This window comes from Pinus tabuliformis, chromosome Q, assembly GCF_031772625.1.
Source record: "Pinus tabuliformis cultivar Carrire ecotype Pingquan chromosome Q, CPIR1, whole genome shotgun sequence".
NCBI classification, from domain to species: Eukaryota; Viridiplantae; Streptophyta; class Pinopsida; order Pinales; family Pinaceae; genus Pinus; species Pinus tabuliformis.
The window spans coordinates 1,119,052,310-1,119,074,370 of record NC_142296.1 but is presented as its reverse complement, the minus strand read 5'-3'; positions in this window follow the sequence as shown (position 1 = coordinate 1,119,074,370).

Genomic DNA, 22,061 nt, shown 5'->3' with positions numbered 1-22,061 from the left:
TGAACTGTTTAACAAGTTACAGATTCACTGATTAAAGATCATCACATGATAAACTGACTAAATCATAAGTTTTCTAGGTATACACTGGTTTCTCTAATAACAGTAGCATGTACACACTAGTTCACTTCACAAAAGTAGCGTATATAAATATGTTTGGTAAATGAAAAATTATTGAACTGATAATACTTATTCACCCCCCCTTCTTAATATTATTTCCAACAAATACATGGGAAACACCCTATGGAGGAAGAATCTAAGGAAAGTCCTATTGCATCGGTGCCCATATATGTTCATACCAGATATTATATTGATAAGTAAATTTCAATGGAGTGGTAAGAAATATACCATTTTTTTGTGAGGAAATAATATTTGGATGGGGAGGAAGACATCGAGGTGTATCAAAATGTTAGGAATTCATGGCATAGAAGTTGCTTCTCATTTGATTGTATTTCCATGCGATGAGACCATAGAGCGGGTAGTCAAGTGTATTGATACAAGTGATATGACTATTAGAGATAAACAGGGTAATGAAATTGCTACATTTACATATCCCTGGACAACTGAGTATTACAGTTACCAAAATATTAGTTTACATTCTCAGTGGATTGGTATAACATGTTTAATTTGAATAGCAGGGACATCCTAAGAAGTTGGTGGCAAGAACCAAACAAGTTCAGAAGTAAGCAAAACAAGACATATAAAACAAAGTCACTTAGGAGGACGTATTACATGGTCACAACTATGTGTTGTAGAATGTATAATAAAGAAACAATAGAATTCTTCTAGGAGAGTTGGGTCCCACTCATGTACACAAGCACTCATGATGGGGTCGTTTTTAAATGGGATGAAATTATTGTTGCATCTATCCAAGCCAATGTGACATATGCTCAAATTCCGACAAAAGGGAAGGAAACTAAATTTTACATGGCTTCTCACCTACTTGATTGCATATGTGTTATATGTGAGTTTGAGGTGACGGGTTAGAGGTAGACTCTAACTGTAGAGATTCAATCCATCCATATTTATTGCAGGGAGTTATGGGAGAGCCCATATAAGGCATCATATTTAAATATAGTTGAAGGCTTCATTTCACCACCCATCCATATCTTAATTGATCACAATTCACCATGCATATTTGGTCGTGCCATGGAGGCAATTCAAGGAGTTTCTTACTAGTTCAGCTCATCAGATTCAACATATATCAAAGTATATGGCTTGTGGAAGTAACCAAAATCACTACCACTATCTGTAACTGATAAGATAATTTAACGGGAAATTTCATATCAAGTGACCATAGGTGTCAGTGGCTTGCTAACACGATTGAATAAGGAACCATGGCCTATATACTCCTTTTGTGTAGGTATGCATGGTGTAAATAACTATGGAATAAGAAAAGAAAAAAGCTACTGACCTGAATCATTTTGAATTTGGAGAAATAGAATTCCATAGATATGACCCAAGAGGTGTAGTTTCAACAAATTGTTACAAATGACGTTGATCTTGTAGTAGGGGAATATTCCAAAGGAAAGAATGATAAAGATAATAAAACCACACAGAAAAGAGCAACAGAAAAGGAAGCTGCAAATAAAGAAAAAGAGAAAAAATTAAAAGAAGACCCCAGGATAAAGAAGGATAAAGAGGAAAGAGAAAAGGAGGAGGAAGAAAAAAAGAAAAAGGCAGAAAGAGAATGACTACAAGAGGAGGAGCAAGAAAAGAAATAGGAAGAAGAAAATAAAATAAAAGAATAAGAACATATTGAAGGAGAACAATTGGGAAAACAAGCCCAAGAGGAAGAAAAATTGAAAGAACAATAGGAATAAGAAGTCCAAAATGAAAGAAATGGTGGTTTTCCTAGCATGGAAATTGATTTGAAAACCTTGTATTCCACACCATTGATGGGAGGCCATTTGCTGACTAGTGAGATTTAAATAACTTTAAGTGATGAAAATTGGGTTATGAAGTTTGAAAAATTATGCGTTGATAGTAAAATTAATCTGATTGTCTAGGAGAGGAGGAAATGTTTGGCTCGAGAACTAGAAAAGACCATCTTAGTGAGTAGAAAAAGAAATATAATATCTAGCACTTTAGACAATCAGTTGGCCATAACATTAGCTGAGACTACCTTTTCCTCAACAACATAAAGGAATATTAATCATTCGATTGAAAAGGTAGAAGAGTAAGATAAGATCTTGAAGAAATCCAACCAAGAAATCAAAAGTCTATCGAAATAAAAATAGGCTTTATCAACTTCAATATCATATAATAAGGATTGTCAAAGTGTAGCATTGGAGATGAATAAATCATTAGAGCACATCATGAAGAAATTGTACTAAGAACTCGGGTGATGCATTTAATTATTCAAGGATCTATTGCTCTATGATCTCATGCCCAATGAGATCTCCATACCGCAAAAGGAAAGACCAATAGAGATATAATAGTGTCCCAACCCAAATGATCAAACATGCATTAGGCAGTTGGTTCTATATACTACAAGGAAATATGTGTGCACCTGACCTCCTCATAGGTTGGGGAAGGATTTTTGGTTTGATGCAGATTCCCGCACTCCACTCGAGCAATCTACATCATTCATACCTTATCTTGATCCCTACAAATAACCACAAACAAACATAGACAACAAGTGACATTCCTTAGAAGATCGTTATATAAAAATATCATAAAAACAACTACAAAGCATGCTGAATACAAATAGATACAGGGAAGGAACATATGTTTCTATTAATCATATAAATTAAAGTACATCAACATACCTTCAACAAATAATATCCTCTCCTCCAACTTGTAGTATGGTCTCCTCTCCCAATAACGCATAGCTCTCACGCTATAGTTTGGATACCTTCTCTTACCCCCTTTCCTCTTGGTGAGATTATAAAGGTTCATTTTATCCTTAAGGAGAATGTATCTAGACACCTAGGGGCTTGAGAAGTTAGGAAAATTATACAATAATGGACCCCTAGCCAACTCATAAACAAGTGGGTCAAGTCGATCTCTTTGGGAATGGAAAAATCTAAAAACCGTTTTCACAATTATGAGTTTTTTCTCAATTATCTCAACTATGAAATAACTATTATCTCATAATTATAATATTTTGATAAATAACTCAATCATATAATTCCACCCTTTTATGTAACACCCTCCTCCCACATCTACCCAAGCAACTGGCCAGTCGGGGTAAACATGCAATGAGAGGCAACCATGATATGATTTGACCTCCTAAGTCACGTTAAGGAAGTGGAAACGACGGAAACACACCATACAAACATTAATGATCAACTATAGGACCCTCAGGAACCAATCAAATACTTTAGAAAACTTGACTTGGGGTCCCACTGATATTTTGGAAAAATTAAGCCTTAGTTGCTCCCATGCTATATGCATTAGGGCGAACAAAAACCCAAAGTTTCTCTCACAAGCTTGCCTACCAGTGACCAAAGACCAAAAGTGTTAGTGTTATGCCAGTGACTCCGGGATTTGAGCCACTTTTTCAGGCCCAAAGCCTAGGTCACTGCCCATAATTGAACTGTCTCTTCAAATCAGTAATAACATGGAAATGATAACACTAAAGAAAGTACTTGTTCAAGAACTTGACTGGACTCCTACTAGCCATGACAGGAATTTCATCAAACATATCACGAATATGTAAACTACAAGTGTAAATAACAGTTATGAGCATAGGGGACTCATACTTAGCTTAGAATCGCTAAGAACCATTGATGCCTCAACACATCAACTGCCATTCCATCCATTAGGTCATAGATACATTGATCATTCAATTACAAGTAAAAACATGGTGAAAGCCATACATAGTTATTGTCATAAAATACATACATAGCCAACATCATAGAAACATACATAATCATGAAAGTATAGCCATGTAGACCACATATAATCCATCAAAATTATCATATAAATACAAGGAAAAATAACCTTTCATTAATGATAAAAAATCCAAACTTGAGATGGGACTTCCATGTTCCACTCGACCGTAGAATGGCTGAGCCAAATCTCTCTTCAGCGATTCACCCCCATACCATATTACAAGCATGAATGTGGGATCTCATAGAACACATCAGTAAAAAACCATCTAAGGCTTCGAGAGGCCATCTAACTCAACCCATCAAACAATGATTCCACCTCACGGTTGGACTTCACAAAGCCATCATCAGATCAGTCTCTATCCTAGCCATCCAGGGCTCTAGAGTGTTTATTATAGCCAAGGCTCTAGGACTAGTAACTCAACCCATCAAGGGATCTAGAGTGTTTGTCAAACCAGGGCTACAAGACTAGTAACTCAATCCAAGCTGTTATAGGGCTCCAGAGCGTTTGTCCAACCAAGGCTCCAAGAAATAGTAACTCAACCCAAGCTAAGGAAACATGAGAACCAACAAAGAACAAACAACGAAAGTAAACCCACAATCACAATGGCTATTGAGGAAATGGCAAGGCTACACAATCCACTGTCAATCTAGGCAATCCTCCATGCCAATGGTAGATCACAACCAAGAAATCACATACATGTGCCATGAATGCCAAAAATAGTGAAGGAAACATACATGAAACTCAGTACCTTCAAGAAAATATGATGTAGTTGGTGATCCTGATGCCTTCATGAACTTTCCTGCACTTCCTTTACCTTCTTTCTCAAAGAGTCCAAGTATGCCACATCCTCTTAGAGTGATCCAAGAAAACTCTAAGTCTCCAAGAGTATGAGAGAGAGAGAGAATAGTGAGAGAGCTCTAAGCCCAAGGTAACAAAGGTTACCAATTGATCCCCATAAACCTTTCTATGAATGAGGCCTCTATTTTCTTCATTTTCTATTATTTTCCTCCTCACATGCAACTTGTGACCTTTCACCTCCTTTTTCTCCTAATTTTCATTATTTTCATAAATAATTGTTCCAAAAATGCCATTTTCCTTTCCAAAGCCTTAGCCATTGCCTTTTCCAACTTCCTTAGCCATAAACAATCACAAGTGATCTCCATCACTAGGATTCTGCCCAACATTCGGCTTGGAATAAGTGTCCCATCATTCATGGTTATTATTTTGCCTTTACTTACTTTTATTACATGGAATTTTCACCAGGGTTGTTACAAAACCTTCCCCCCTTGGGGGAACACTGTCCTCGATGTTCAACAACACCTATCACCACAAAACTGCTATAAGCAAAATATAAACTGTCGATGGAGCTTAATAACTTAGCTTGATGTTGTATTTACAATGATCATGCTACTGAAAGAAAACCAACATAACAACATAATAACATGACATCATAACAACATACTACATAGTGGAGCTTTATAACACAACTCGTGGCGGTATTTACATCCATATGTATATGTATATAAACCAACATCATCAAAACATATACCAAAGCATATACCAAAACACCAAGCCAAATCTGCTTTGCCTCAACTGGAAAACATGGAATGATACATAGTGTGCATCTAATCCGCCATCTACCATGTAGTTTCATCGGGCCCAAAGTGCTTCCATTGCACCTTAAATTTCTCAAATGCTTGGTTCCAGAGCATGAGCACCTTTTTCTACAATATACATTGAGGCATCTGCTAGAATTCTCCATTTGGTTCCCCCTGTAATACAAACTAGTCAATGACATGATCAACATCCTTAACATACTTCTTAAGAAAAGATACATGGAATACATCGTGGAATTTCACAGTCGGAGAAAGTGAAAGTCGATAGGATACTGGCCCAATCCTCTCAATGATACTGAAGGGTCCACAAAACCATGGTGCCATCTTGGCACATGATCCAATCCGCAAGGAGCTCTTCTTTGGTTTGATGCGCAAGTACACCTATTCCCCAACCTACAACTCCTTGAACAACCTGTTTCGATCTACATAGGTCTTCTGCCTATCATGTGCTGCCTTTAGATTCCTCTCTATAACTCGCATTTCCTATTCCATGTCTGCCAACATATCTATTCCAATCAACACCCTGCTAACCAGATCACTCCAACTGATGGGAGTGTTACAACTCCACCCATAAAAGGCCTCAAAATGACTCATTCTCAATGATTCATGATACCCATTTTTGTACGTGCACTCTACCAAGACCAGATACTCTTCCCACTTTCGATGTTGATGTATCATGTACATCCTCGAATGTCCTCCAATATCCTGTTGACCCTCTCTGTCTATCCATCTATCTGTGGATGATAAGCCGTACTGAAGGCCAAATCTATGCTCAATCCTACAAAGAATTCCTTCCAAAACTTGGACATGAACTTCACATCCCTTTTTGATACAATCTTCTTTGGAACACCATGCAAACTGACAACATCTCTGATGAATACATCTGCTACATCGCTAGCTGAGAATGTAGACTTAACTAAAATGAAATGTGGAACCTTTGTCAACCTGTCCACAATAACCATGATGGAATCATGCTGTCTCACTATCTTCGGCAACCCTATGATGAAGTCCATGGAAATAACCTCCCATTTCCATTCTGGAATCACTATCAGCTGTAGCAGTGCACCTAAATGCTTACAATTTTCTTTCACTCACTGACAATCAAAACATATAGACACAAACTATGCTACATGCCTCTTCAAATTCAACCAATAATAAAATCTATTCACTATAGTAAGTGTCTTCTGGTAGCCTAGCTGACCTAAATAAGGTTTCACATGAAACACCCTCAAGATCACCTTCTTAAACTCATTGTTATCTGGTACATATATCTTGTCTCAGAACCCGACCAATCCATATGTCGTAAGATAATAATCCATATCCTGTGCACCTACACCTATACCATCACCTGTACCTATACCTGTACTATCACCTGTACCTATACCTATACCTATACCATCACCTATACCTATACCTATGCTCTGGTGCAACCTGTGCATAATATCCATATATTTGGCATCGTACTGACCTGCCCGCAAGATCTTATCCTATAAATCTATCTGATAGGAGCTCATAGTTGCTAAGTGATTTACCTGTACCCACCTACTAAGAGCATCTTCCACTATGTTCTCTTTACTTTTGATATATCGGATCTCAAAATCAAACTCATTGATCATAGCCAACCACCGAGACTGCCTACCATTCATATTCGTTTGATAAAATAGGTACCACAAACCATTGTGATCACTCATCAATGTGAATCTCTTACCCATAATATATTGTCTCCACATATTCAATGCATGTATAATCATTGCCAGCTTAATATCATACATGGGACAGTTCTTCTCGTTCTCATTCCCTTTCCACGACTCGTATCATACCACTTGTCCATCCTGCATAAGGACTCCACCAAGTCCTCTCTTGCAAGCATTTGTGCATACTACAAATTCTTTGTCTGGATCTGTAATCTTTAACACTGGTGCATGTGTCAACAATTGCTTGAGATGCTCAAAACCAGCCTCACACTCCTCTATCCATTCGAACTTCTTACCTTTCCTCTACAATGATGTGATAGGATAAGCAATCTGTGATAAGTTCTTGATGAACCACCTATAGTAGCTTTCCAAACCGATGAAATATATCACCTCATCTACATTCTTAGGAGCTACCCACTCCATGATGGATCTTATATTTTCTGGATCTATTGCAATTCCCTCCTTAGAGACAACATGCCCCAAGTAGTGTACCTCAGTCTAAAAGAAACTACACTTGCTGAGATTAGCATACAATTGATGCTCTCTCAACAAACTCAACATTGCAACTAAATGTTCAGCATGCTCTTCCTCATTTTTAGGATATACCAATATATCATCAATGAACACAATAACAAACTTATCCAAATATGAATGCAACACACTATTCATCAAGCACATAAATGTAGCTGGAGCATTAGTTAAGCCAAATGGAACAACAATGAACTCATAATTCCCATACCTGGTCCTGAATGCAGTCTTGTAAATGTCCTCCTCTTTGATGCATACATGTTGATATCTAGATCTCAAGTCAATATTCAAGAACACTGATGCTCCCTTCAGCTGATCGAACAAGTCTTCAATCCTCGGTAACAAATACCTGTTCTTGATGTTCACTTTATTCAACTGCCTATAGTCAACGCATAATCTGAATGTACCATATATCTTCTTCACAACCAGTATTGGTGTGACCCACGATGATACACTTGGCCTAATGTACCCCTTGTCCAACATTTCCTTCAACCACAACTTTAACTCAACCAACTTAGGTGTGCTCATATTGTAAGGTGCTTTTGATGCTAGAGCTACCCTTGGCACTAACTCAATAGAAAAGTATACTTCCTTGTGAGGTGGAAACTCTGTAATGTCCTCAGGAAATACATCCTTAAACTGTTGTAAAACTAGGTACCTGCTCAACACATCCATATCCTCAACTTCCTTACCCTTATCACTAGCAATGTGCACTGTGAATAACTCACATCCTTTCCTACAGCTATGATTTGCTTTCATAGCTGTCACCATCCTAACTGATGTAGATTTTTTCTTACCCTATAAGAATCTTGGTTCCCCATTGTCATCAACAAACTCAATGGCTTTATCATAACAATCCACCTTCATTCTATGAAGATACAACCAATCCATGCCCAAAAACATACTGTATGAAGCCAACAGTAATCATTCAAATGTGTTGCGGTAGGCATACCATTCAAATCAAATGCATAAGCCCTTACCCAATGATGAACTCGTTTCTTCGTACCTGTAGCCAACTGCACTAACCAAGACTATGCATGCAATTCTTTATTCAAACAACACTTATCCACCAAGTAAGGACTAACATGGCTATAATTAGCTCCAGGGTCAATCAAAGTAGAAATAACTTGACCACAAAGCTTATCGTCCATCTCAATGATATATGCCTAATGCTCTTCCTATTTGTTATCCAATGCTGCATAGATATGCTTAATACTCTGACCAACATCTCCAACAGTTTGTGTCTCTTGCGTATTGTATATCTTAGGCCTACCACTTTGGTACTATGGAAAATCCCTCTTGCGATGATCTCGTCCACAAGTCCAACACCTGGCAAACTCCTTATTCTTCTGTTCAAATCTATGCCCCTATCCTCTATTTGATGCATTGAACGTCTTAGGTGGTGCGACATTCTCCTTGTGACCCAAATCCTATGGTCTTATTCGCTTTCTATCTCGTTTTACGTTGTTCTTTGAATTACCTTTGCAGTCTAGTTTTGTCTCAGTTCTGCGTTTCGATTGTTCATAGCAATGCTTCAACTTTAGAATGGCCTCCTCCAATGATCTAGGCTCATTGAATACAATCCTATCTTTGAATGCAATTGGTAATCCACTAATGAATCTCTAAATATTAGCCTTCTCATCCGTGAGATAAGGCACATACCTCAGTAACTCCAAGAACCTTCTAGTGTACTCATCATCTATCATAGATCCCATCTTTAGCTCATAAAATTCCTTCACCCTATCATCTAATTATCTTTCTAACAAATACTTCTTGAATAACGGCTCAAACTCACTCCAAGTCAAATCCTCCTAATGAATACATCTGACATTCTTCACATATTCCCACCAAATGTATGCTTTACCTTTGAGATCGAATGTAGCCACTCTATATTTCATGTTCTCTCAATAGTCATGAAACCTAAAGAATTTCCGCATTGGAAAGCAACCATGCCTCTGCATCATGTGGTTTCTTCATCTCTCCATCAAATGTGGGTGGCTTTACTTTCTTAAACTCATCCGAAAAATATCCTCTATCACTCCTCCTGTAAGGATGATGACGATGAGGATCATGATGCCTATCTAAATCAGAACTAGAATCATACATGTTTGTATCTCCTATCCTATCCGAAGTGCCCAACAATCTTCCATCTCTAACTGTGTCATCTCTATTTGACTTGTGACCACCATGTGACCGACTACCATATGCCCCATTAGTTCTATCTCCTGCTCATAGCTGATTTGACGTGGTCCCTATTGCTACAAATATGAAAAACTCTTAACTATTACTGCATTTACCTTTTCTTGATTCTCTAGTGCCTCCATGATTCTGTCATTATCTGCCTTACAACTCCTTATATCTTCCTTTAAGATTTTATGTGTAACTGCCAAATCAGAAGAGTTCCCAACACCATATTTCTCTTCGGATTCATAGGGAGAGTCTTTGTAGTAACCATATTGCTAGCCATTGATATTTCTTCCTGCAAGGTGTATCATGTCAGCTAAACAAAATCAAAATAAACTAGCGTACCTTAGTATAGATCGGGGAGGATACCTTGTCTACAAGATCAACAAATCAGCATGATACATGTATAACATAATCATTACAACATATCGAAATATAAAACATAAGCATATGCCATGCAACCATCATTCGAGCTAGGGTCCATTCATCAACGCATGCCCTCAACAACAACACACCACGAACTCATGCATGACAACCACCACTACATCACTACACACTTGACCACATGCAAACATGAAAATGCATAAATGATGCATAACCATCCACACATATGCATAAACATGTGTGATCAAGCATGAATGAAAAATACTTGAAATCAAACCTGCAAGAATGGTACATGCAACCAAGAACACAAGAATGTAAACAATAAAGAAATAATGTAGCCAAGAATACTACAACGTGTTAGCTAGCTATACCAATAGGTTTCATATTTCATGATTGGCAAAGAAAGGTCCAAATATGCTCTGCTTTGGTGATGCAAAGATCCCATATTTCCAAGAGAAAACAATGTGTGTACGTAGCTTGAGGTTGACTAAATTTTGATGGGTGGTCCAACAGCGTAATCTGGATCATACCATATTTCAATTTTCTGTTGTAGAATAGAGAAAGAAGTCTGTCCAAACTGTTTAACCTTGGCAGACAAGTAGCTCAGGTAGAGAAGTAAGGTTCCCAACTGCTTAATCTGGGACCTTGGAAGCAATAAGGGTAGTTCTAGATAGAAAGTCAAAAGAAAAAAGCCAAAGAAAATAAAAGGCACATAAGGGTCTGCAAGTCTAAGTGCACCCTCCAGGAAGTAACAAAAAATGCTAGGAAATAGATGGGTAAGTAAATGGGGTTGTAGAAATCTCATTCCTTTCAAGTGAGTGTTTGATAACATGTTTACAAAGGAATATCAGTGGATTGAGAAGGTTCTCTTCTCCATCATGTTGCAGCAAAACAAAGGAGCATGTCTAACTTCCCATTTTCCCCTTTCACATTCATTTACTAACATCCCTTCATCAGTACAGATTCATGGAAGAATTGAAGGTTTTATGTTGGTTCTTGCTCCTGTAAAAGCCACATTTCTTGTTTAAAATTCTTTTCATTTTGATCTACTCCCTAATCTAAGTTGTTTTCATATAAACTTAGTGATTTCACTCCTCATTCACTTTTCTCACTCATATCAACCCCTAACTTCTTATTATCTAAATCCCTTATGTTTCCCTTCCCCCTACTACTATAACACCATGGTGTATAAATCCCCAACATTGTATAAATATCCTCCCTTTTAGCACTATAGCTAAATAAGGTTGTTGAGGGAGACATTGGTCCACCAGGGACCAGGGTCAACCCTGTCATGGGATTGCTCTAGCCTCTGGTTGGAGTAATAACCTCCCCCTAAGCCCTCACCTCCCCTCTGTTCAGAAATTCCTCAAAGAACCTCCTTACCTCTGCTAAAACCCACTAAAAACACTTTTCCTACAGAAAAAACCCAAAAAACCCATCAAAACCCTTAAATCCTAAGTTCCGCGCATATATATTAAATTGAATATTTTAATGCAGGCGGGACCCGACCCACGAGCTGCGCGACCGACGGCAGTACCCGCCAGCCATCCGATCTCCGCTGCCCCGATCTAACGGTGGGCGGGTGATTTCGCTCCCCGACCTGCCTCCCTTTAACGTCCGGGGAAGGGCGGTATTGGGCGCCGTACCCGGGATGCGTGGCAAGCACGGGGGTTGTTCGGAGCCCCCCTCCCCGATACCGCCTATCGCCAAAAGCGGTGCGGGGAGACCGCTTACCGCCTCCCCGTTACCACCCTTCCTACGTCACCGCCCACGTCACTCTACTGGCGCGTCACCCCGTCCGCCCCGCGCCCCGTGGCCCTCCACGTGGCCTGCCACCGCATCCGCCTGCCACCGCGTCTACCACTCTGGCCGCCAGCTCAGCATCTACGTCACATCCGTACCCGAGCCCGCCGTGACGTCATTGGTGGAAAAGCGCCAATGACCCTTTTTTCCGAATTTGTCATTATAAACGCCCAAATTAGTCGTTTGCGGTCATTTTCATGCGAAAACGACGCAGCCGTTGTCAACCAGTTTGCCGCGAAATTGCCTCCAGCCCTCAAATTCGAAGCTGCGACCACTATAACTTGGAAATCCAGCTGCAGTTAGCTCCCCTGTTCGGCCCGAAGGCATTCCAGCTCGTTTTCCAGGTATTTCACCGCAAGTTCCCTGTTTTCCGACTGAGCATACCAATTTCTATGTGAATTCTCCATAAGAAGCATTCAATTGCCAAATTGCACACTGTTTTTCACCAAATTTACCATCAAATCCACCTGCATTATCCTTTGCCCCGGCAATTCGCTATTAAAACGTTAATTCACGGTCGAAGGTAACCAGTTCAGCCTCGAACTTGCCCGACATTGTTCCCTTTTGCCGGGTGAAGCACCAAGGCTGTATCTCACCAGATTAAAGCCTGCTCACTCTCTGTAATCATTTTCATGAATTCACAATCCCTGTGAATTTGCCAGCAAACAGAGAAAACAAGCCTGTCAAGCCTGCCTTTTCAACTGTGAGGAGAATTTCAAGCATTGTCTGCAGTGAGCCTCTCACTCAAATCTTTGAGAAACCTTGCAAACCATTGTAATCACCTCTGTTAAATTCAAACTGCATAATGGCTGCTCCTGCACCATCAGCCCTCAGTGTTGCTCCATTAAATCCACCAAATAAAGACCTGGAGTCCTTGCCTCTTGCTGACAAGGACTACCTCATTGAAGACTTTGTGGGTAACAGGGACTTCCTGCAGACCTTCAGGCAATTGAGAGAGGACTACCTGAACGGTCATGATACATATGGGATATGGGAGTCAAACCTGCCATACTACTGTCTCCCCTCTGTAAATGTTTTTCCTGAGATCATTCGCCTATGTGCTGAAAACTATGATGTATAGCAAAGAGCTATTAAGTCTCCATCTGGGAGCATCCTCCTTCACATTAATCCTGAAACCATCAATAAGATGCTCCACTTTGATCAAATTGAGCTGCTGTTCCCATTTTCCATGAATTATCTGCTGGACACTGGTGCTAAGATGACTAGTGAGGAGATTCAGAAGGTCACCAGGACATTTGTGAAACCTGAATGCCAGCCTGCAGGGCCTCCTCCCTACTTGGATGTCTATTTTACTGAGGTAGGCTGACTGTTGCTAGACATGATTACTTATGTGTTGGGGTACAAAACTAGTGAGCATGTGGATGCAACAATGTTGGTATTGTTAGCTGCTTACAGCCCAGGCCAGCCCCCTGCCCGCAAGTACAACTTCGCTAAGTTCATAGCTAACAAGATTCATGATCAATTGAGCAAAGTGGACAGACAGGGTTTTTTGAAGTACTCGACCTATATTTACCACCTTTTCATGTACTATCAGTCCGAGGTTTTTCCTTGCTACATCAAAAAGCTGGATTATAGAGGGGAAAGAAGATATGTGATCTTCTGGACATCAGTCTATCACAAAGTCTCAAATTCACCCTATTCCTATTGTGAATTTATTGACCAATTTGTATACCCTGTCTCTTGCCTATTGATGAGGTCCCCTCCTCCCAGAATATCAACTGAGATACAGAAAGCTCTGCAGCTTTCCAAGAAGTACAAAATAGGTGATTGGTACCTATATGAGAATCATACAGTCATCAGAGTCTATGGCTGTGAGCTCTGCCCATACAGGCTCCCAAAATATGTGCCTATGAGGATATTTGCCTTGGAATATTATAGGCAGTTGATTCAGTCTGACCTCACCCACTTCCACAGCTCCAAAAAGAAAGCCCATCTCAAGTTCAAACACCAAATGGGCCCCTTCATCATGAATAAAAAAGAAGGATGGGAAGATGCTGACCTAATCCTCAAAGATAATACAAGCTATCATATAGTTTCTGGTGGGTCCCTTATGACCCTGAAGGCTTCATCACTGCTAGGAGAGTCAAGTACAGGCTACTAGGCTATAAGCATTGCAAATATCCACACATTGAAAAATATGCCAACCAGCAAGAATGGCAACAGGATACCTTAGTTGAAAAATTAACTGAGGAAGAAGTAATGCAAAAGAATGTCAGAGAATTGGAAAAGATGCTTGACTTAGATTCTGTGCAGCAGGTACCCTTCAAACGACCGTACTCAGCAGGAGAAGGGACCTTAGCCTCAACAGCTGCACCAACTACACGGATACCCTCTACAACAGCACCAGGCACGGACAAAGGTAAAGGGATAATGGGTGCAGAAGAAGAAACAGTGAAAGAAAAGCCTGCCCCTTCAAATGAGCAGCAGCAAGGGCAGCAACTAGAACAGCAACAAGAGCAGACTGCCCCTCCACAAACGGAGCTACCAGCAGCTCCAGTAATGCAAACTCCACCTCCACAGACTGAGCCATTGACTGATCCAATTTTGTAGACCCCAACACATGAGGAAAGGGGTATGAAAAGAGATAGAGAAGAGTCCACTCCTATTAGTGGATCCTCCCAACAACCAGGAGCCAAAAGGCAAAGGGTAGACTCCCCAGAGGTAGAAGACATCACTGAAGATGTCCTAGATAGTGCAAGGAAAGACAGGGAGGGCAGCCAACAGACAAGTACAAGCTCCTTTCAGCAGGAGCAAGGATTGCAACTTGGTTTGGAGGTGTCTTCCTCCTCTCAGCAGAGCAAGAAGCCTAAAAGCACTAAGGCTTATTTCAAACAAATAAAGGCACAGAATGACTTGCTAAGGGTAGAGGTGTACAAACAATTTCTAGATGCAACACCAGCCCAGCAAGAAAGGCTAATGTCCGTATACGACATTAAAGAGGAAAATTGCTCCTCAGTCACTTTAAGCCTACAATACCGCAGCCTAAGTCAGCTGCAGATTTTGTGAGGACAAGGGTGGAGGTCATGGCCAAAGACATCCATCCCATGGACCAAATTGAACTCCACAAACAGGCTGGAGAAATGGTCTATGCAACCTTGGTGGAGAGGGCAACCATGGCCCATGAGCTAAAGGAATCCCTGAAAAATACCAACACACAGTTGGATTTTGAGAGAATGTCCTCCCTGGCCAAAGACAATAGAATAAAGTCACTTGAGGACATCATTATTGATCTAGGACATGATCCTAGTGATCCAAAGGGTGTAAAGGCCCTTCTGAAGAAGAAAGAAGATGACCTAAATGCATTAAAGAAGAGGTTGAAGCTGCTGCCCACAGAGCACCCTCAAACAGCAGAGCTTCAAAAGGAAAAGCAAGTCGATGAGCAACTGGACCTCATAATGCAGCTAAACCAGAGGGTCCTGGATTTGGAGAAAGAGCTGGAAGGAGCATTACAAGATAAACAGGGAGAGTCCACATCCCAAGCTCCTCCAACTACTTCAACAACAGCAACAACTACAGAGGCAGCAGTGGCCCCCACAACAGAAGCAACAGCAACAACAACAGCTCCGGATTCCAGCACAAGCGTAGAAGAATTGACTAAAGCCATCAAAGAAATGGAGCTCCAAGCAAATGAAATAAGGAAGGCCAAGGAAAAATTGGCAGAACTGGATGCCAAGTATGATAAATCAAAAGTGACTGTGGCATAGCAAAGTAGAGAAATAAAGGCCCTAAAAGAAAAGATAAAGGCCTTAGAGAAGGAGCTAAATCTAGAAACTGCCATGGCTGATATAAAAAGAATTCTATGGGCCAAAATTGGCCAATCCATCACTCAACAATGGAGGTCAATCAAAACAATACATGAGCAGATGGACTTAATGGGCCAAGCACAAGCAGAAATCCATAAGGCCAAAACATTACTGGGAGACAGACCTGAACAGGCCAGCAGAATGATAGACTTCCTGAATAGGCAAGAAAAGGAGGAACTGGCAGCCATAGGCATTGCCAACAGAACAGAGGCTGTCCTCACTGCCAAGAAGGTACTAACTCTCAGGAACTATGTACAAACTGTGGAGAGGAAGTGCTATGAGATACAAGCTGATGTGGAGGAATATAAAGTCAAGATGGCAGTGCTGCAAGCAAAGGGACTGCCCAGCCTCCTAAGCGGTGCAGGAAGACTGATCTCCCGAGATCAATTTGCCAACAGAATGGCAACCTATATTGAAAATCAGATTACTGCATCTGGCAGTACATCTGAGCAAACAGGGCCTCCCACAGGACAGAGCTTATATGATAAACTTGAAGGCCTGTTCTTTATTGAGAATGAGGTAAATCATCTTTTTGAAACTCCTCCTAACTTTTATAGATATACAGAGGCCGATGAGACTTTGATAAAAATTCGGAGACATCAAATGCCTAAGGAAGATTGGTGGCAAGCAATGCTTCAAATTTTTCCACGGTAGCCTCAGTTGCTCGGTCACTGCCCTCTCCAGCTCACTAGAAGACAAACAACAGAAAAAGGTTAGCATTTAAGGCAGCTGAAAAGTGACTCAGCACATGGACAATGACAGCTAGCCCAAAGGATAAAAATTATGCAAGTTTTGGACAGCGCATCCTCAGCCGACTCCAACAGCCGTAAAGTCAATATCTTCTGACCATTTTTGACAGCTAAGGCACTAAAGAGTTATTGCAGCATTAACTTTCTCAGCTACAATGCTCCAGGAGTTGGCATAACATAAATGAGCCATTAACTCATTTCCTTGATATTTTTCATGTAAATTTTGTATATATACTCCCCTTCGTAACGTATGAGGGGTTGGTAATTTTTACTCTGAGGAAAATATATTGTACACTTTCAGAATTATCTAATACAAAGGGCTGGACTAGCTCAGTGATTCCCTGAAGTTTTGATGCCTTGCTGATGACCTGCGTGCTGTTGCAGAATTCTCGTGCTGTCTGGTGGAATAATAAGTCTTCTTAATCTCTGTTTGTCTTCTTATGTTATTGCATACTCATGTTTTCATCAAATCTAGCAATAGAGAAAAGGAATAGTACAGGACATGATTCATAACACTCTGTGCTCAATCTTTCATTGCTGTAAATGTTTTCTTCTGAATTAACCATGGACATGAAATCTTGAGTGCTCATGTTTGCGTTAATTCAATAACTGTGAATGTTTATTTAGAAATTCTTAGTTGCTTCTAAATAATATTCTCACTTCTTCACACATCCTTTTATTGAGAGATTCTTAACTGCCTTTCATAAACTGAATACATCACACTTAATCAAAATTCCAAAGCGTTGTTTCCCAGATAAGTTATCCAGCTCTGCAGCATCACTATCATATCAGCGTAGCACACCAAACATCTAATGGACCACTGACTCCATGCCCAATGACCTATAACATTCTAATGTGAGCACATATATATCTTGACTGAAACATTCTCCAACCAAATACAAAAAACAAATCTTGAAAATCATAACTAGCCTAAAATTCTATCAGAACAGAGACAAATCATAAAGAGAGAGCCCTCTCTGATTACAATTTGGCTAGGAGCTGTAATCCAAAGATTGGTTAGTGGTTACCCCGGCCGTATTCCCTTGGGAGTCAAAGGGAACAACCTGGGTGTTAACACAACGATACATGTAAGTGACATAAATCAAAATGTAACCAGTCATACACTCATGACAATGCATTCCTCAACAAAACATCAAGTTTCACCTAACGACATCACTACAACCATAAACAACATCATGAAAATGAATCAAGCACATGAAATTCAAGGTTATGAGACATGCATGAAACTGACATGCATGCATGACCAACACATAGCCCATCCAGTTCAAGAGGTGAACCATGCTCTTATACCACTCTATAGCACCCTCCTCCCCCATCTACCTAGGCAACCATCCAACCGGGGTAAACATGCAATGAGAGGCCACTATGATATGATTTGACCTCCTAATTCACGTTAAGGAAGTGGAACTGACAGAAACACTCCATACAAAAATTAATCATCAGCTACATCACCCTCAAGAACCAATCCAATACTTTAGACAACTTTCCTTGGGGTCTCGCTGATCTTTTGGACAACTTAAGCTTCAGTCACTCCCATGCTATAGGCATGAGGGCGACCAAAAACCCAAATTCGCTCTCAAAGGCTTGCTTGCTAGCAACTAGAGACCAAAACTGTCAGTGCTATGCTAGCAAATCTAGGATTTGAGCCACTTTTTTAGGCCCTGAGCCCAGGTCACTGCCCAACATTGAACTATCTCTTAAAATCAGTAAAATAACATGGAAATGACAATACTAAATAATATACTTGTTCAAGACCTTGACTGGACCCCTGCTAGCCATGATAAGCATTTCATCAAACGTACCATGAATATGTAAACTACATGTATAAATAACAGTTCTGAGCATAGGGGTCTCATACGTAGCTGAGAATCACTAAGAACCATTGATACCTCAACACATCAACTGTCATTCCATCCATTAGGTCATAGATACATTGATCATTCAATTACAAGTAAAAGCATGGTGAAATCTATACATAGATGTTCTCATAAAACACATACATAACCAACATAATAGCAACATAAATACTCATGAAAATACAACCATGTAGACCACATATAATCCATCAAAATTCTCATAGAAATACAAGGAGAAATAACATTTCATTAATGATAAAAAATCCAAACTAGGGATGGGACTTACATGTTCCACCCGATCGTAGAGTGGTTGAGCCAAATATATCTTCAACGATTCACCCCTATGCCATATTCCAAGCATGCATGTGGGATCTCATAGAACACATCGATCAAAAACCATCCAGGGATTCTAGAGGCCATCCACCTCAACCCATCAAACAATGATTCCACCTCAAGGTCAGACATCACAAAACCATCATCGAATCGTTCTCTATCCCAACCATCCAGGGCTCCAGAGTGTTTGTTCCAACCAAGGCTCCAGGACTAGTAACTCAACCCACAATTGTCATCAGGCTCCAGAGCATGTTTCCAATCAAGGCTCTAATACTAGTAAATCAACCCACCAAGGGCTCCAAAGCATTTGTCCAACCAAGGCTACAGGACTAGTAAATCAACCCAAGTTGTTACAGGGCTCCAGTGCATTTGTCCAACCAAGGCTCCAAGAATTAGTAACTCAACCCAAGCCAAGGAAACATGAGAACCAACCAAAAACAAACAATTAAAGTAAACCCACAATCACCATGGCTATCCACGAAAAGACAAGGCTAGGCAATCCACTGTAAATCCAGGAAATCCTCCATGCCAATGATAAATCAAAACCAAGAAATGACATGCATGTGCCATACATGCCAAAACTAGTGAAAGAAACATACATGCAACTTGGTACCTGTAAGAAAATATGATGTAGCTCCTGATCCCAAAGCCTTCTTATGCTTTCCTTCTCTTCCTTTTCTTTCTTGCTCCAAGAGTCCAAGTATGCCACACCCTCCAAGAGTGCTTCAAGAAAACTCTAAGTCTCGAAGAGTATGAAAGAGAGAGAGAGAGAATAATGAGAGAGCTGCAAATCAGAACTAACAAAAGGTTACCAACCAATTCTCAGAAGCCTTTTTATGAATGAGGTCTCTATTTTCTTCATTTTCCATTATTTTCCTTGATTTTCCTCCTCACATGCAACCTGTGACCTTTCACCTCCCTTTTCTCCTAATTTCCATTATTTTCATAAATAATTGTGCCAAAAGTGCCATTTTGCCTTTCCAATGCCTTAGTCATTGCCTTTGCCAATTTCCTTAGCCATAAACAATGTAATATTCCTAATTAGCTATGGCTAATTGGAATATTCGATTTTGTTCGATTTTTGCCTTACATAGTTATTTGTAAATAAAAATCGAGAAAGGAGGAACATAACTCACTTTAGAATAAAAAGTCACTTCCTAGGTAGCACAACGTTGTGACTTAAGGGGGAACCAAGGGGGGCAAAGGGGGACGCAGAAATGGGGCCCACGCAGACACATGGAGGGATTATGCAGGAGGGAAGGAACACATGGAAAGAAGGGGATCACACAGGAGAAAGTGAGCCTAGGGATTATGAGAGGCAGAGGCTATAAAATAGAGAGGAACCCCCTCATTTGGGATCATTCTGGTTATGAGTATTTGTGATAGTCATTTCGACTTAGAGCACGCTGGCTGTTTAGCTAGTCTGTAGCACTGTTTAGTGCAATGAGTGTCTCCGTTCGCAGATCTCACCCTTAGCCCTGGGGGACTTCAAGTGCCTGCTTGGGCAAGGTATTTCCATTGGCATTCCAGCAGTAGTTTCATTAGCATTTCAGTAACAGTTTCATCAGCATTTCAGTAGCAGTTTCATCAGCGTCTTTGAGGAACTGCGCAAAACCCCAAGGGGGTGATTTTCGGGGGTTCGCCATTTTAGAAAAGCTTTCTGGGTTTCTTGAGTAGAGCCTGAATCCAGAGTTTTAGCTTTTTCTGAGGAGGGGAGCAGCCCCAAATCATCATTTGTTTTCTAGCAGTAGCAGCAGCACAACAGCAACATCCACACAGAGAGGCCATTCTTGTCATTCTGAGAGTATTTCTTCACTTTCCTTGTGCAAGTCGAGGTGCCATCTGTCTAATCACCTCTTGTACTCATTTATTGCTCAGTATAATAAAATGGCTTAGCATTTCTCGCTGCATTTCTTGTGTATCTGCTTATATTCCCGGTTTACATTATTATATGCTGTTCCACTATTATTTTATCACTTTTGGGTTATTATATCATTTGCACATATTTGGTTGGAGTTTTTGCAAGGGTTTGAGGAATATTATCGGTTAGGAATATTACAGTGGTATCAGAGCATATATCTGGCTCAGCCTTTGGAGCTAGCAATCTATGACATCGGGTGAAAAACCTTATATCTATTATAGAGGTCGGAGATACAGAGACATTGGGTGTAGGTTGGAGAATACCTGCAGAGAGGGAGATTGTGTTCTTTTGGTAGATGCAGAACAAGAGGAACCTGTGGTAGACACAGAACAGAGAGGGCTAGTAGTGGAGGCAAAGCAGATGGCAGACGAGGATGAGAAGAGATTTGCAATATGCTCCTCAAATCAGTGCAGGATCTATCGAGGCAGATTGAGGTGATGGGGCATAGATTCACGGCAGTAGAGGCCAGACAGCGGGAGAGCCCACGAGTTTTTCAGATCGGTGAGGGATCAGGTGCATCCCATCACTTTCCAGAGCAGCATGAAATTGTGTAGCAGGGGGCCTCACATGCCCCTACACGCTCTACCATGCCCACCTTCTTAGGAGCAGACACCGGGGCCACAGCCTAGCAGGAGGCAGAGCCCAGACATATGGGCGATTATTTTACAGAGTACCAGGCCTATGGGCAAGAGTTCAAGGAAGCCCTCTCATTCAGAGATTTTGTTCAGCTCTAGCAGGATAGCAGACCCCGTGATCATCACAGAGGGTATCGGCGTTACCATGATGGCGACAACCACCATGCAGCGAGCAGATTCCACTTGCCTACGTTTGATGGATCATCAAACTATTCGGCAAAGTCTTGGGTGGAGAAGCTGGACATTTATTTCCAGCTTAACCAGATGTTGGAGGAAAAGGCCATCAAGGTGGCAACGTTGCATTTGGATGGCGAGGCCCAGGATTGGTGGTTTCATGGGATGGTTACATTGGGGCACTCCACAGTGACGTCACATGCTGAGTTTACCAAGAGATTGATGGAGCGATTTGATCAGAGGGATCCAGAGTAGCGTTTCGTTGAGCTGACGAGGCTCAAACAGACAGGGAGCCCAGAGACCTACATTGTAGATTTCTTGAGGGTCTTTGTGATGGTGCCAGACCTCTCCATGGCATGGAGGGTCTATATGTATGTAGAGGGGTTAGCAGAGCCACTTCGGGGTCTAGTCCAATCCACTAGAACAACCACACTCTAGGACGCTATTAGCAGGACCCAAGACTTGCAAGATGTCTTACCCAAGACAAGGACACCTTACCCCA